Raw genomic sequence first — 15,457 nt, 5'->3', positions numbered from 1 at the left:
TTTTTTAAATTTAATTTCTATTTCTTATCGGAGTAAATTTGATTTTAGTGTTTTGATTGCCTGGCTGTACAGAATCTGCTCAATGATTCATACATATGTCTGTTCATCCTCGGGTCCTGTTACCATGTATGTGATTACAAAATGTATATTTTAAAGGTATTGGTGATTATATAATTCATACAGTTTATCTGTTATATGTTTTTATACACTTAACATACATTAGTATATGTATGTTAACCCCATAGTCCGAGTTAACCCATCCTCCCACCTTTCATTTTGGCTAACCATTAGTTTATTTGATAAGTCTGGGAGTGTCTTTTTCTGTGGAAATATGTTCATTGGTAGCTATCTTTGGATAACATGTATAAATGTTATCATAGGATATTTGTCGTACCCTTTTGAGTTACTTAACCTTATATGATTATTTCTAGGCTCAACTGTAGTCCTGAAAACGGCATTGTTCATTTTTTTCCCGAGGCTACTATTCTATTTGGTACGTATACCACTTCTTCTTTGTCCATTCATCTGTTTATGAACCTTTTTTCTGCTTCCATGTCTTGGCTATTTCAATATTGCTGCAGTGCTCATTTGCCTGCCTGTGTCTTTCCGATTCAGGTGGTCTTAGGTTATAGGCCCAAAAGGAGACCTGCCGCATCATATGGTAGCTCAATTTTTACCTTTTCAACAGCTCAATTCAGTTTGCGTTAGTGCTGTTACCACTTTACATCCAACTAGGATCTAGAAGGTACACAGTTCTCTAAAACTCCTTCAGCATTTATAGTTTGTAGACATTTTGCTGATGGAAATGACTTTTGTGAGCTGAAACCTTTTTGAATTTGCATTTGCATGTGTCTAATAATTCCTTATACTGAGGTTTAGGAATGTCCTTTTTTTTCTTTTCCTTTTTTTTTAAAGAGTGAGTACAACTTCCCTCCTCTTATTGACTTCTTGAAAAATTTCTAATGTGTTGAATTTTCTTGCCTCTTCCCTACCCCAGGGCATTTTTAAGGGCAGGTGTCATTTAGAGCCCTGCAGTCCTTGTGACTATTAAGCAAACATTAGCACTTGGTTTAAAGCTGCTGTTGTGGGAAAGAGCCACAAGGCAGCAGCATTATTACGTTCTCATCTCTTGTTACTAGGGCAACAGAATCTTCCTGGAGGTAGTGATCCGAGGTTGTAAATTAGAGTGGAATGTGCTGGGACAAGCCCCCAGAAGTTTATGTCTCCTTACTTATGTTTGTTTTTTTAAATTTAATTTCTATTTCTTATCGGAGTAAATTTGATTAGAGTGTTTTGATTGCCTGGCTGTACAGGATCTGCTCAGTGATTCATACATATGTCTGTTCATCTTCGGGTCCTCTTACCATGTATGTGATTACAAAATGTATATTTTAAAGGTATTGGTGATTATATAATTCATACAGTTTATCTGTTACATGTTTTTATACACTTAACATACATTAGTATATGTATGTTAACCCCATAGTCCTAATTTACCCATCCTCCCACCTTTCATTTTGGCTAACCATTAGTTTATTTCATAAGTCTGTGAGTGTCTTTTTCTGTGGAAATATGTTCATTGGTAGCAATCGTAGGATAACATGTATAAATGTTATCATAGGATATTTGTCGTACCCTTTTGAGTTACTTAACCTTATATGATTATTTCTAGGCTCAACTGTAGTCCTGAAAACGGCATTGTTCATTTTTTTTCCCGAGGCTACTATGCTATTTGGTACGTATACCACTTCTTCTTTGTCCATTCATCTGTTTATGAACCCTTTTTCTGCTTCCATGTCTTGGCTATTTCAATATAGCTGCAGTGCACATTTGCCTGCCTGTGTCTTTCCGATTCAGGTGGTCTTAGGTTATAGGCCCAAAAGGTGCCCTGCCGCATCATATGGTAGCTCAATTTTTATCTTTTCAAGCAGATCCATTCAGTTTGCGTTAGTGCTGTTACCACTTTACATCCCACCAGCAGCTAGAAGGTACACAGTTCTCTAAAACCCCTTCAGCATTTATAGTTTGTAGACATTTTGCTGATGGAAACGACTGGTGTGAGCTGAAACCTTTTTGAATTTGAATTTGCATGTGTCTAATAATTCATTCTACTGAGCTTTAGGCATGTCCTTTTTTTTCTTTTCCTTTTTTTTTAAAGAGTGAGTACAACTTCCCTCCTCTTATTGACTTCTTGAAAAATTTCTCATGTGTTGAATATTCTTGCCTATTCCCTACCCCAGGGCATTTTTCAGGGCAGGTGTCATTTAGAGCCCTGCAGTCCATGTGACTATTAAGCAACCATTAGCACTGGGTTTAAAGCTGCTGTTGTGGGAAAGAGCCACAAGGCGGCAGCATTATTACGTTCTCATCTCTTGTTACTAGGGCAACAGAATCTTCCTGGTGGTAGTGTTCCGTGGTTGTAAATTAGAGTGGAATGTGCTGGGACAAGCCCCCAGAATTTTATGTCTCCTTACTTAGGTTTGTTTTTTAAATTAAATTTCTATTTCTTATCGGAGTAAATTTGATTAGAGTGTTTTGATTGTCTGGCTGTACAGAAACTGCTCAATGATTCCTACATATGTCTGTTCATCTTCGGATTCTGTTACCATGTATGTTATTACAGAATGTATATTTTAAAGGTATTGGTGATTATATATAATTCATACAGTTTATCTGTTATATGTTTTTATACACTTAACATACATTAGTATATGTATGTTAACCCCATAGTCCTAATTTACCCATCCTCCCACCTTTCATTTTGGCTAACAATTAGTTTATTTCATAAGTCTGTGAGTGTCTTTTTCTGTGGAAATATGTTCATTGGTAGCAATCTTAGGATAACATGTATAAATGATATCATAGGATATTTGTCATACCCTTTTGACTTACTTAACCTTATATGATTATTTCTAGGCTCAACTCTAGTCCTTAAAACGGCATTGTTCATTTTTTCCCCGAGGCTACTATTGCATTCTGTCCATATACCACTTCTTCTCTGTCCATTCATCTGTTTATGGACCTTTTTTTGCTTCCATGTCTTGGCTATTTCAGTATTGCTGCAGTGCACATTTGACTGCCTGTGTCTTTCCGATTCTGGTGGTCTTAGGTTATAAGCCCGAGAGGTGCCCTGCCGCATCATATGGTAGCTCAATTTCTACCTTTTCAAGCGGCTCCATTCAGTTTGCGTTAGTGCTGTTACCACTTTACATCCCAGCAGCAGATAGAAGGTACACATTTCTCTAAAACCCCTTCAGCATTTATAGTTTGTAGACTTTTTGCTGATGGCCATTTGACTGTTGTGAGCTGAAACCTTTATGGAGGTTGGATACGCATGTGGCGAATAATTCCTTATACTGATCTTTAGGCATATCCTTTTTCTTTTCCTTTTTTTGTTAAAGTGTGAGTACAACTTCCCTCTTCATATTCACTTTTTGAAAAATTTCTCATGTGTTGAATTTTCTTGCCTATTCCCTACCCAAGGGCACTTTTTGAGGGCAGGTGTCATTTAGACCCCTGCAGTCGTTGTGACTATTAAGCAACCATTAGCACTGGGTTTAAAGCTGCTGTTGTGGGAAACAGCCACAAGGCGGCAGCATTATTACGTTCTCAACTCTTGTTACTATGGCAACAGAATCTTCCTGGAGGTAGTGTTCTGAGGTTGTAAATTAGAGTGGAATGTGCTGGGACAAGCCCCCAGAAGTTTATGTCTCCTTACTTATGTTTGTTTTTTAAATTTCATTTCTATTTCTTATCAGCGTAAATTTGATTAGAGTGTTTTGATTGCCTGGCTGTACAGGATCTGCTCAATGATTCATACATATGTCTGTTCATCTTCGGGTCCTGTTACCATGTATGTGATTACAAAATGTATATTTTAAAGGTATTGGTGATTATATAATTCATACAGTTTATCTGTTATATGTTTTTATACACTTAACATACATTAGTATATGTATGTTAACCCCATAGTCCTAATTTACCCATCCTCCCACCTTTCATTTTGCTAACCATTAGTTTATTTCATAAGTCTGTGAGTGTCTTTTTCTGTGGAAATATGTTCATTGGTAGCAATCTTAGGATAACATGTATAAATATTATCATAGGATCTTTGTCGTACCCTTTTGAGTTAGTTAACCTTATATGATTATTTCTAGGCTCAACTGTAGTCCTGAAAACGGCGTTGTTCATTTCTTTCCCCAGGCTACTATTCTATTTGGTACGTATACTACTTCTTCTTTGTCCATTCATCTGTTTATGAACCTTTTTTTTGCTTCCGTGTCTTGGCTATTTCAATATTGCTGCAGTGCTCATTTGCCTGCCTGTGTCTTTCCGATTCAGGTGGTCTTAGGTTATAGGCCCAAAGGGTGACCTGCTGCATCATATGGTAGCTCAATTTTTACCTTTTCAAGAAGCTCCATTCAGTTTGCGTTAGTGCTGTTACCACTTTACATCCCACCAGCAGCTAGAAGGTACACAGTTCTCTAAAACCCCTTCAGCATTTATAGTTTATAGACATTTTGCTGATGGAAATGACTGGTGTGAGCTGAAACCTTGTTGAATTTGAATTTGCATGTGTCTAATAATTCCTTATACTGAGCTTTAGGCATGTCCTTTTTTTTCTTTTCCTTTTTTTTAAAGAGTGAGTACAACTTCCCTCCTCTTATTGACTTCTTGAAAAATTTCTCATGTGTTGAATTTTCTTGCCTTTTCCCTACCCCAGGGCATTTTTCAGGGCAGGTGTCATTTAGAGCCCTGCAGTCCTTGTGACTATTAAGCAACCATTAGCACTGGGTTTAATGCTGCTGTTGTGGGAAACAGCCACAAGGCAGCAGCATTATTACGTTCTCATCTCTTGTTACTAGGGCAACAGAATCTTCCTGGAGGTAGTGTTCCGTGGTTGTAAATTAGAGTGGAATGTGCTGGGACGAGCCCCCAGAAGTTTATGTCTCCTTACTTATGTTTGTTTTTTAAATTTAATTCTATTTCTTTTTGGAGTAAATTTGATTAGAGTCTTTTGATTGTCTGGCTGTACAGAATCTGCTCAATGATTCCTACATATGTTTGTTCATCTTCGGATTCTGTTACCATGTATGTGAATACAGAATGTATATTTTAAAGGTATTGGTGATTATATAATTCATATAGTTTATCTGTTATATGTTTATATGCATGTAACATACATTAGTATATTTATGTTAATCCCATAGTCCTAATTTACCCATCCTCCCCCCTTTCATTTTGACTAACCATTAGTTTATTTCATAAGTCTGTGAGTGTCTTTTTCTGTGGAAATATGTTCATTGGTAGCAATCTTAGGATAACATGTATAAATGATATCATAGGATATTTGTCATACCCTTTTGACTTACTTAACCTTATATTATTATTTCTAGGCTCTCCTGTAGTCCTGAAAACGGCATTGTTCATTTTTTCCCCGAGGCTACTATTCCATTCTGTCCATATACCACTTCTTCTCTGTCCATTCATCTGTTTATGGACCTTTTTTTGCTTCCATGTCTTGGCTATTTCAGTATTGCTGCAGTGCACATTTGACTGCCTGCGTCTTTCCGATTCTGGTGGTCTTAGGTTATAAGCCCGAGAGGTGCCCTGCCGCATCATATGGTAGCTCAATTTCTACCTTTTCAAGCGGCTCCATTCAGTTTGCGTTAGTGCTGTTACCACTTTACATCCCAGCAGCAGATAGAAGGTACCCATTTCTCTAAAACCCCTTCAGCATTTATAGTTTGTAGACTTTTTGCTGATGGCCATTTGACTGTTGTGAGCTGAAACCTTTATGGAGGTTGGATACGCATGTGGCGAATAATTCCTTATACTGATCTTTAGGCATATCCTTTTTCTTCTTTTCCTTTTTTTGTTAAAGTGTGAGTACAACTTCCCTCTTCATATTCACTTTTTGAAAAATTTCTCATGTGTTGAATTTTCTTGCCTATTCCCTACCCAAGGGCACTTTTTGAGGGCAGGTGTCATTTAGACCCCTGCAGTCGTTGTGACTATTAAGCAACCATTAGCACTGGGTTTAAAGCTGCTGTTGTGGGAAACAGCCACAAGGCGGCAGCATTATTACGTTCTCAACTCTTGTTACTAGGGCAACAGAATCTTCCTGGAGGTAGTGTTCTGAGGTTGTAAATTAGAGTGGAATGTGCTGGGACAAGCCCCCAGAAGTTTATGTCTCCTTACTTATGTTTGTTTTTTAAATTTCATTTCTATTTCTTATCAGCGTAAATTTGATTAGAGTGTTTTGATTGCCTGGCTGTACAGGATCTGCTCAATGATTCATACATATGTCTGTTCATCTTCGGGTCCTGTTACCATGTATGTGATTACAAAATGTATATTTTAAAGGTATTGGTGATTATATAATTCATACAGTTTATCTGTTATATGTTTTTATACACTTAACATACATTAGTATATGTATGTTAACCCCATAGTCCTAATTTACCCATCCTCCCACCTTTCATTTTGCTAACCATTAGTTTATTTCATAAGTCTGTGAGTGTCTTTTTCTGTGGAAATATGTTCATTGGTAGCAATCTTAGGATAACATGTATAAATATTATCATAGGATCTTTGTCGTACCCTTTTGAGTTAGTTAACCTTATATGATTATTTCTAGGCTCAACTGTAGTCCTGAAAACGGCGTTGTTCATTTTTTTCCCCAGGCTACTATTCTATTTGGTACGTATACTACTTCTTCTTTGTCCATTCATCTGTTTATGAACCTTTTTTCTGCTTCCATGTCTTGGCTATTTCAATATTGCTGCAGTGCTCATTTGCCTGCCTGTGTCTTTCCGATTCAGGTGGTCTTAGGTTATAGGCCCAAAGGGTGACCTGCTGCATCATATGGTAGCTCAATTTTTACCTTTTCAAGAAGCTCCATTCAGTTTGCGTTAGTGCTGTTACCACTTTACATCTCACCAGCAGCTAGAAGGTACACAGTTCTCTAAAACCCCTTCAGCATTTATAGTTTATAGACATTTTGCTGATGGAAATGACTGGTGTGAGCTGAAACCTTGTTGAATTTGAATTTGCATGTGTCTAATAATTCCTTATACTGAGCTTTAGGCATGTCCTTTTTTTTCTTTTCCTTTTTTTTAAAGAGTGAGTACAACTTCCCTCCTCTTATTGACTTCTTGAAAAATTTCTCATGTGTTGAATTTTCTTGCCTTTTCCCTACCCCAGGGCATTTTTCAGGGCAGGTGTCATTTAGAGCCCTGCAGTCCTTGTGACTATTAAGCAACCATTAGCACTGGGTTTAATGCTGCTGTTGTGGGAAACAGCCACAAGGCAGCAGCATTATTACGTTCTCATCTCTTGTTACTAGGGCAACAGAATCTTCCTGGAGGTAGTGTTCCGTGGTTGTAAATTAGAGTGGAATGTGCTGGGACGAGCCCCCAGAAGTTTATGTCTCCTTACTTATGTTTGTTTTTTAAATTTAATTCTATTTCTTTTTGGAGTAAATTTGATTAGAGTCTTTTGATTGTCTGGCTGTACAGAATCTGCTCAATGATTCCTACATATGTTTGTTCATCTTCGGATTCTGTTACCATGTATGTGAATACAGAATGTATATTTTAAAGGTATTGGTGATTATATAATTCATATAGTTTATCTGTTATATGTTTATATGCATGTAACATACATTAGTATATTTATGTTAATCCCATAGTCCTAATTTACCCATCCTCCCCCCTTTCATTTTGACTAACCATTAGTTTATTTCATAAGTCTGTGAGTGTCTTTTTCTGTGGAAATATGTTCATTGGTAGCAATCTTAGGATAACATGTATAAATGATATCATAGGATATTTGTCATACCCTTTTGACTTACTTAACCTTATATTATTATTTCTAGGCTCTCCTGTAGTCCTGAAAACGGCATTGTTCATTTTTTCCCCGAGGCTACTATTCCATTCTGTCCATATACCACTTCTTCTCTGTCCATTCATCTGTTTATGGACCTTTTTTTGCTTCCATGTCTTGGCTATTTCAGTATTGCTGCAGTGCACATTTGACTGCCTGCGTCTTTCCGATTCTGGTGGTCTTAGGTTATAAGCCCGAGAGGTGCCCTGCCGCATCATATGGTAGCTCAATTTCTACCTTTTCAAGCGGCTCCATTCAGTTTGCGTTAGTGCTGTTACCACTTTACATCCCAGCAGCAGATAGAAGGTACCCATTTCTCTAAAACCCCTTCAGCATTTATAGTTTGTAGACTTTTTGCTGATGGCCATTTGACTGTTGTGAGCTGAAACCTTTATGGAGGTTGGATACGCATGTGGCGAATAATTCCTTATACTGATCTTTAGGCATATCCTTTTTCTTCTTTTCCTTTTTTTGTTAAAGTGTGAGTACAACTTCCCTCTTCATATTCACTTTTTGAAAAATTTCTCATGTGTTGAATTTTCTTGCCTATTCCCTACCCAAGGGCACTTTTTGAGGGCAGGTGTCATTTAGACCCCTGCAGTCGTTGTGACTATTAAGCAACCATTAGCACTGGGTTTAAAGCTGCTGTTGTGGGAAACAGCCACAAGGCGGCAGCATTATTACGTTCTCAACTCTTGTTACTAGGGCAACAGAATCTTCCTGGAGGTAGTGTTCTGAGGTTGTAAATTAGAGTGGAATGTGCTGGGACAAGCCCCCAGAAGTTTATGTCTCCTTACTTATGTTTGTTTTTTAAATTTCATTTCTATTTCTTATCAGCGTAAATTTGATTAGAGTGTTTTGATTGCCTGGCTGTACAGGATCTGCTCAATGATTCATACATATGTCTGTTCATCTTCGGGTCCTGTTACCATGTATGTGATTACAAAATGTATATTTTAAAGGTATTGGTGATTATATAATTCATACAGTTTATCTGTTATATGTTTTTATACACTTAACATACATTAGTATATGTATGTTAACCCCATAGTCCTAATTTACCCATCCTCCCACCTTTCATTTTGCTAACCATTAGTTTATTTCATAAGTCTGTGAGTGTCTTTTTCTGTGGAAATATGTTCATTGGTAGCAATCTTAGGATAGCATGTATAAATATTATCATAGGATCTTTGTCGTACCCTTTTGAGTTAGTTAACCTTATATGATTATTTCTAGGCTCAACTGTAGTCCTGAAAACGGCGTTGTTCATTTTTTTCCCCAGGCTACTATTCTATTTGGTACGTATACTACTTCTTCTTTGTCCATTCATCTGTTTATGAACCTTTTTTCTGCTTCCATGTCTTGGCTATTTCAATATTGCTGCAGTGCTCATTTGCCTGCCTGTGTCTTTCCGATTCAGGTGGTCTTAGGTTATAGGCCCAAAGGGTGACCTGCTGCATCATATGGTAGCTCAATTTTTACCTTTTCAAGAAGCTCCATTCAGTTTGCGTTAGTGCTGTTACCACTTTACATCTCACCAGCAGCTAGAAGGTACACAGTTCTCTAAAACCCCTTCAGCATTTATAGTTTATAGACATTTTGCTGATGGAAATGACTGGTGTGAGCTGAAACCTTGTTGAATTTGAATTTGCATGTGTCTAATAATTCCTTATACTGAGCTTTAGGCATGTCCTTTTTTTTCTTTTCCTTTTTTTTAAAGAGTGAGTACAACTTCCCTCCTCTTATTGACTTCTTGAAAAATTTCTCATGTGTTGAATTTTCTTGCCTTTTCCCTACCCCAGGGCATTTTTCAGGGCAGGTGTCATTTAGAGCCCTGCAGTCCTTGTGACTATTAAGCAACCATTAGCACTGGGTTTAATGCTGCTGTTGTGGGAAACAGCCACAAGGCAGCAGCATTATTACGTTCTCATCTCTTGTTACTAGGGCAACAGAATCTTCCTGGAGGTAGTGTTCCGTGGTTGTAAATTAGAGTGGAATGTGCTGGGACGAGCCCCCAGAAGTTTATGTCTCCTTACTTATGTTTGTTTTTTAAATTTAATTCTATTTCTTTATGGAGTAAATTTGATTAGAGTCTTTTGATTGTCTGGCTGTACAGAATCTGCTCAATGATTCCTATATATGTCTGTTCATCTTCGGATTCTGTTACCATGTATGTGAATACAGAATGTATATTTTAAAGGTATTGGTGATTATATAATTCATATAGTTTATCTGTTATATGTTTATATGCATGTAACATACATTAGTATATTTATGTTAATCCCATAGTCCTAATTTACCCATCCTCCCCCCTTTCATTTTGGCTAACCATTAGTTTATTTCATAAGTCTGTGAGTGTCTTTTTCTGTGGAAATATGTTCATTGGTAGCAATCTTAGGATAACATGTATAAATGATATCATAGGATATTTGTCATACCCTTTTGACTTACTTAACCTTATATTATTATTTCTAGCCTCTACTGTAGTCCTGAAAACGGCATTGTTCATTTTTTCCCCGAGGCTACTATTCCATTCTGTCCATATACCACTTCTTCTCTGTCCATTCATCTGTTTATGGACCTTTTTTTGCTTCCATGTCTTGGCTATTTCAGTATTGCTGCAGTGCACATTTGACTGCCTGTGTCTTTCCGATTCTGGTGGTCTTAGGTTATAAGCCCGAGAGGTGCCCTGCCGCATCATATGGTAGCTCAATTTCTACCTTTTCAAGCGGCTCCATTCAGTTTGCGTTAGTGCTGTTACCACTTTACATCCCAGCAGCAGATAGAAGGTACACATTTCTCTAAAACCCCTTCAGCATTTATAGTTTGTAGACTTTTTGCTGATGGCCATTTGACTGTTGTGAGCTGAAACCTTTATGGAGGTTGGATACGCATGTGGCGAATAATTCCTTATACTGATCTTTAGGCATATCCTTTTTCTTCTTTTCCTTTTTTTGTTAAAGTGTGAGTACAACTTCCCTCTTCATATTCACTTTTTGAAAAATTTCTCATGTGTTGAATTTTCTTGCCTATTCCCTACCCAAGGGCACTTTTTGAGGGCAGGTGTCATTTAGACCCCTGCAGTCGTTGTGACTATTAAGCAACCATTAGCACTGGGTTTAAAGCTGCTGTTGTGGGAAACAGCCACAAGGCGGCAGCATTATTACGTTCTCAACTCTTGTTACTAGGGCAACAGAATCTTCCTGGAGGTAGTGTTCTGAGGTTGTAAATTAGAGTGGAATGTGCTGGGACAAGCCCCCAGAAGTTTATGTCTCCTTACTTATGTTTGTTTTTTAAATTTCATTTCTATTTCTTATCAGCGTAAATTTGATTAGAGTGTTTTGATTGCCTGGCTGTACAGGATCTCCTCAATGATTCATACATATGTCGGTTCATCTTCGGGTCCTGTTACCATGTATGTGATTACAAAATGTATATTTTAAAGGTATTGGTGATTATATAATTCATACAGTTTATCTGTTATATGTTTTTATACACTTAACATACATTAGTATATGTATGTTAACCCCATAGTCCTAATTTACCCATCCTCCCACCTTTCATTTTGCTAACCATTAGTTTATTTCATAAGTCTGTGAGTGTCTTTTTCTGTGGAAATATGTTCATTGGTAGCAATCTTAGGATAACATGTATAAATGTTTTCATAGGATTTTGTCGTACCCTTTTGAGTTACTTAACGTTATATGATTATTTCTAGGCTCAACTGTAGTCCTGAAAACGGCATTGTTCATTTTTTTCCCGAAGCTAGTATTCTATTTGGTACGTATACCACTTCTTCTTTGTCCATTCATCTGTTCATGAACCTTTTTTCTGCTTCCATGTCTTGGCTATTTCAATATTGCTGCAGTGCTCATTTGCCTGCCTGTGTCTTTCCGATTCAGGTGGTCTTAGGTTATAGGCCCAAAAGGTGACCTGCCGCATCATATGGTAGCTCAATTTTTATCTTTTCAAGCAGCTCCATTCAGTTTGTGTTAGTGCTGTTACCACTTTACATCCCACCAGCAGCTAGAAGGTACACAGTTCTCTAAAACCCCTTCAGCATTTATAGTTTGTAGACATTTTGCTGATGGAAACGACTGGTGTGAGCTGAAACCTTTTTGAATTTGAATTTGCATGTGTCTAATAATTCATTCTACTGACCTTTAGGCATGTCCTTTTTTTTCTTTTCCTTTTTATTTAAAGAGTGAGTACAACTTCCCTCCTCTTATTGACTTCTGAAAAAATTTCTCATGTGTTGAATATTATTGCCTATTCCCTACCCCAGGGCATTTTTCAGGGCAGGTGTCATTTAGAGCCCTGCAGTCCATGTGACTATTAAGCAACCATTAGCACTGGGTTTAAAGCTGCTGTTCTGGGAAAGAGCCACAAGGCGGCAGCATTATTACGTTCTCATCTCTTGTTACTAGGGCAACAGAATCTTCCTGGAGGTAGTGTTCCGAGGTTGTAAATTAGAGTGGAATGTGCTGGGACAAGCCCCCAGAAGTTTATGTCTCCTTACTTAGGTTTGTTTTTTAAATTTAATTTCTATTTCTTATCTGAGTAAATTTGATTAGAGTGTTTTGATTGTCTGGCTGTACAGAATCTGCTCAATGATTCCTACATATGTCTGTTCATCTTCGCATTCTGTTACCATGAATGTGATTACAGAATGTATATTTTAAAGGTATTGGTGATTATATAATTCATACAGTTTATCTGTTATATGTTTTTATACACTTAACATACATTAGTATATGTATGTTAACCCCATAGCCCTAGTTTACCCATCCTCCCACCTTTCATTTTGTCTAACCATTAGTTTATTTCATAAGTCTGTGAGTGTCTTTTTCTGTGGAAATATGTTCATTGGTAGCTATCTTAGGATAACATGTATAAATGTTATCATAGGATATTTGTCGTACCCTTTTGAGTTACTTAACCTTATATGATTATTTCTAGGCTCAACTGTAGTCCTGAAAACGGCATTGTTCTTTTTTTTCCCGAGGCTACTATTCTATTTGGTACGTATACCACTTCTTCTTTGTCCATTCATCTGTTTATGAACCTTTTTTCTGCTTCCATGTCTTGGCTATTTCAATATTGCTGCAGTGCTCATTTGCCTGCCTGTGTCTTTCCGATTCAGGTGGTCTTAGGTTATAGGCCCAAAAGGTGACCTGCCGCATCATATGGTAGCTCAATTTTTACCTTTTCAACAGCTCAATTCAGTTTCCGTTAGTGCTGTTACCACTTTACATCCAACCAGGATCTAGAAGGTACACAGTTCTCTAAAACTCCTTCAGCATTTATAGTTTGTAGACATTTTGCTGATGGAAATGACTGGTGTGAGCTGAAACCTTTTTGAATTTGCATTTGCATGTGTCTAATAATTCCTTATACTGAGGTTTAGGAATGTCCTTTTTTTTCTTTTCCTTTTTTTTTAAAGAGTGAGTACAACTTCCCTCCTCTTATTGACTTCTTGAAAAATTTCTAATGTGTTGAATTTTCTTGCCTCTTCCCTACCCCAGGGCATTTTTAAGGGCAGGTGTCATTTAGAGCCCTGCAGTCCTTGTGACTATTAAGCAAACATTAGCACTTGGTTTAAAGCTGCTGTTGTGGGAAAGAGCCACAAGGCAGCAGCATTATTACGTTCTCATCTCTTGTTACTAGGGCAACAGAATCTTCCTGGAGGTAGTGTTCCGAGGTTGTAAATTAGAGTGGAATGTGCTGGGACAAGCCCCCAGAAGTTTATGTCTCCTTACTTATGTTTGTTTTTTTAAATTTAATTTCTATTTCTTATCGGAGTAAATTTGATTAGAGTGTTTTGATTGCCTGGCTGTACAGGATCTGCTCAGTGATTCATACATATGTCTGTTCATCTTCGGGTCCTCTTACCATGTATGTGATTACAAAATGTATATTTTAAAGGTATTGGTGATTATATAATTCATACAGTTTATCTGTTACATGTTTTTATACACTTAACATACATTAGTATATGTATGTTAACCCCATAGTCCTAATTTACCCATCCTCCCACCTTTCATTTTGGCTAACCATTAGTTTATTTCATAAGTCTGTGAGTGTGTTTTTCTGTGGAAATATGTTCATTGGTAGCAATCGTAGGATAACATGTATAAATGTTATCATAGGATATTTGTCGTACCCTTTTGAGTTACTTAACCTTATATGATTATTTCTAGGCTCAACTGTAGTCCTGAAAACGGCATTGTTCATTTTTTTTCCCGAGGCTACTATGCTATTTGGTACGTATACCACTTCTTCTTTGTCCATTCATCTGTTTATGAACCCTTTTTCTGCTTCCACGTCTTGGCTATTTCAATATAGCTGCAGTGCACATTTGCCTGCCTGTGTCTTTCCGATTCAGGTGGTCTTAGGTTATAGGCCCAAAAGGTGACCTGCCGCATCATATGGTAGCTCAATTTTTATCTTTTCAAGCAGCTCCATTCAGTTTGCGTTAGTGCTGTTACCACTTTACATCCCACCAGCAGCTAGAAGGTACACAGTTCTCTAAAACCCCTTCAGCATTTATAGTTTGTAGACATTTTGCTGATGGAAACGACTGGTGTGAGCTGAAACCTTTTTGAATTTGAATTTGCATGTGTCTAATAATTCATTCTACTGAGCTTTAGGCATGTCCTTTTTTTTCTTTTCCTTTTTTTTTAAAGAGTGAGTACAACTTCCCTCCTCTTATTGACTTCTTGAAAAATTTCTCATGTGTTGAATATTCTTGCCTATTCCCTACCCCAGGGCATTTTTCAGGGCAGGTGTCATTTAGAGCCCTGCAGTCCATGTGACTATTAAGCAACCATTAGCACTGGGTTTAAAGCTGCTGTTGTGGGAAAGAGCCACAAGGCGGCAGCATTATTACGTTCTCATCTCTTGTTACTAGGGCAACAGAATCTTCCTGGTGGTAGTGTTCCGAGGTTGTAAATTAGAGTGGAATGTGCTGGGACAAGCCCCCAGAAGTTTATGTCTCCTTACTTAGGTTTGTTTTTTAAATTTAATTTCTATTTCTTATCGGAGTAAATTTGATTAGAGTGTTTTGATTGTCTGGCTGTACAGAAACTGCTCAATGATTCCTACATATGTCTGTTCATCTTCGGATTCTGTTACCATGTATGTTATTACAGAATGTATATTTTAAAGGTATTGGTGATTATATATAATTCATACAGTTTATCTGTTATATGTTTTTATACACTTAACATACATTAGTATATGTATGTTAACCCCATAGTCCTAATTTACCCATCCTCCCACCTTTCATTTTGGCTAACAATTAGTTTATTTCATAAGTCTGTGAGTGTCTTTTTCTGTGGAAATATGTTCATTGGTAGCAATCTTAGGATAACATGTATAAATGATATCATAGGATATTTGTCATACCCTTTTGACTTACTTAACCTTATATGATTATTGCTAGGCTCTACTGTAGTCCTGAAAACGGCATTGTTCATTTTTTCCCCGAGGCTACTATTGCATTCTGTCCATATACCACTTCTTCTCTGTCCATTCATCTGTTTATGGACCTTTTTTTGCTTCCATGTCT

Source organism: Balaenoptera borealis, assembly GCF_965194805.1.
Source record: "Balaenoptera borealis genome assembly, contig: HAP1_SCAFFOLD_583, whole genome shotgun sequence".
NCBI classification, from domain to species: Eukaryota; Metazoa; Chordata; class Mammalia; order Artiodactyla; family Balaenopteridae; genus Balaenoptera; species Balaenoptera borealis.
This window is presented reverse-complemented; position numbering follows the sequence as displayed.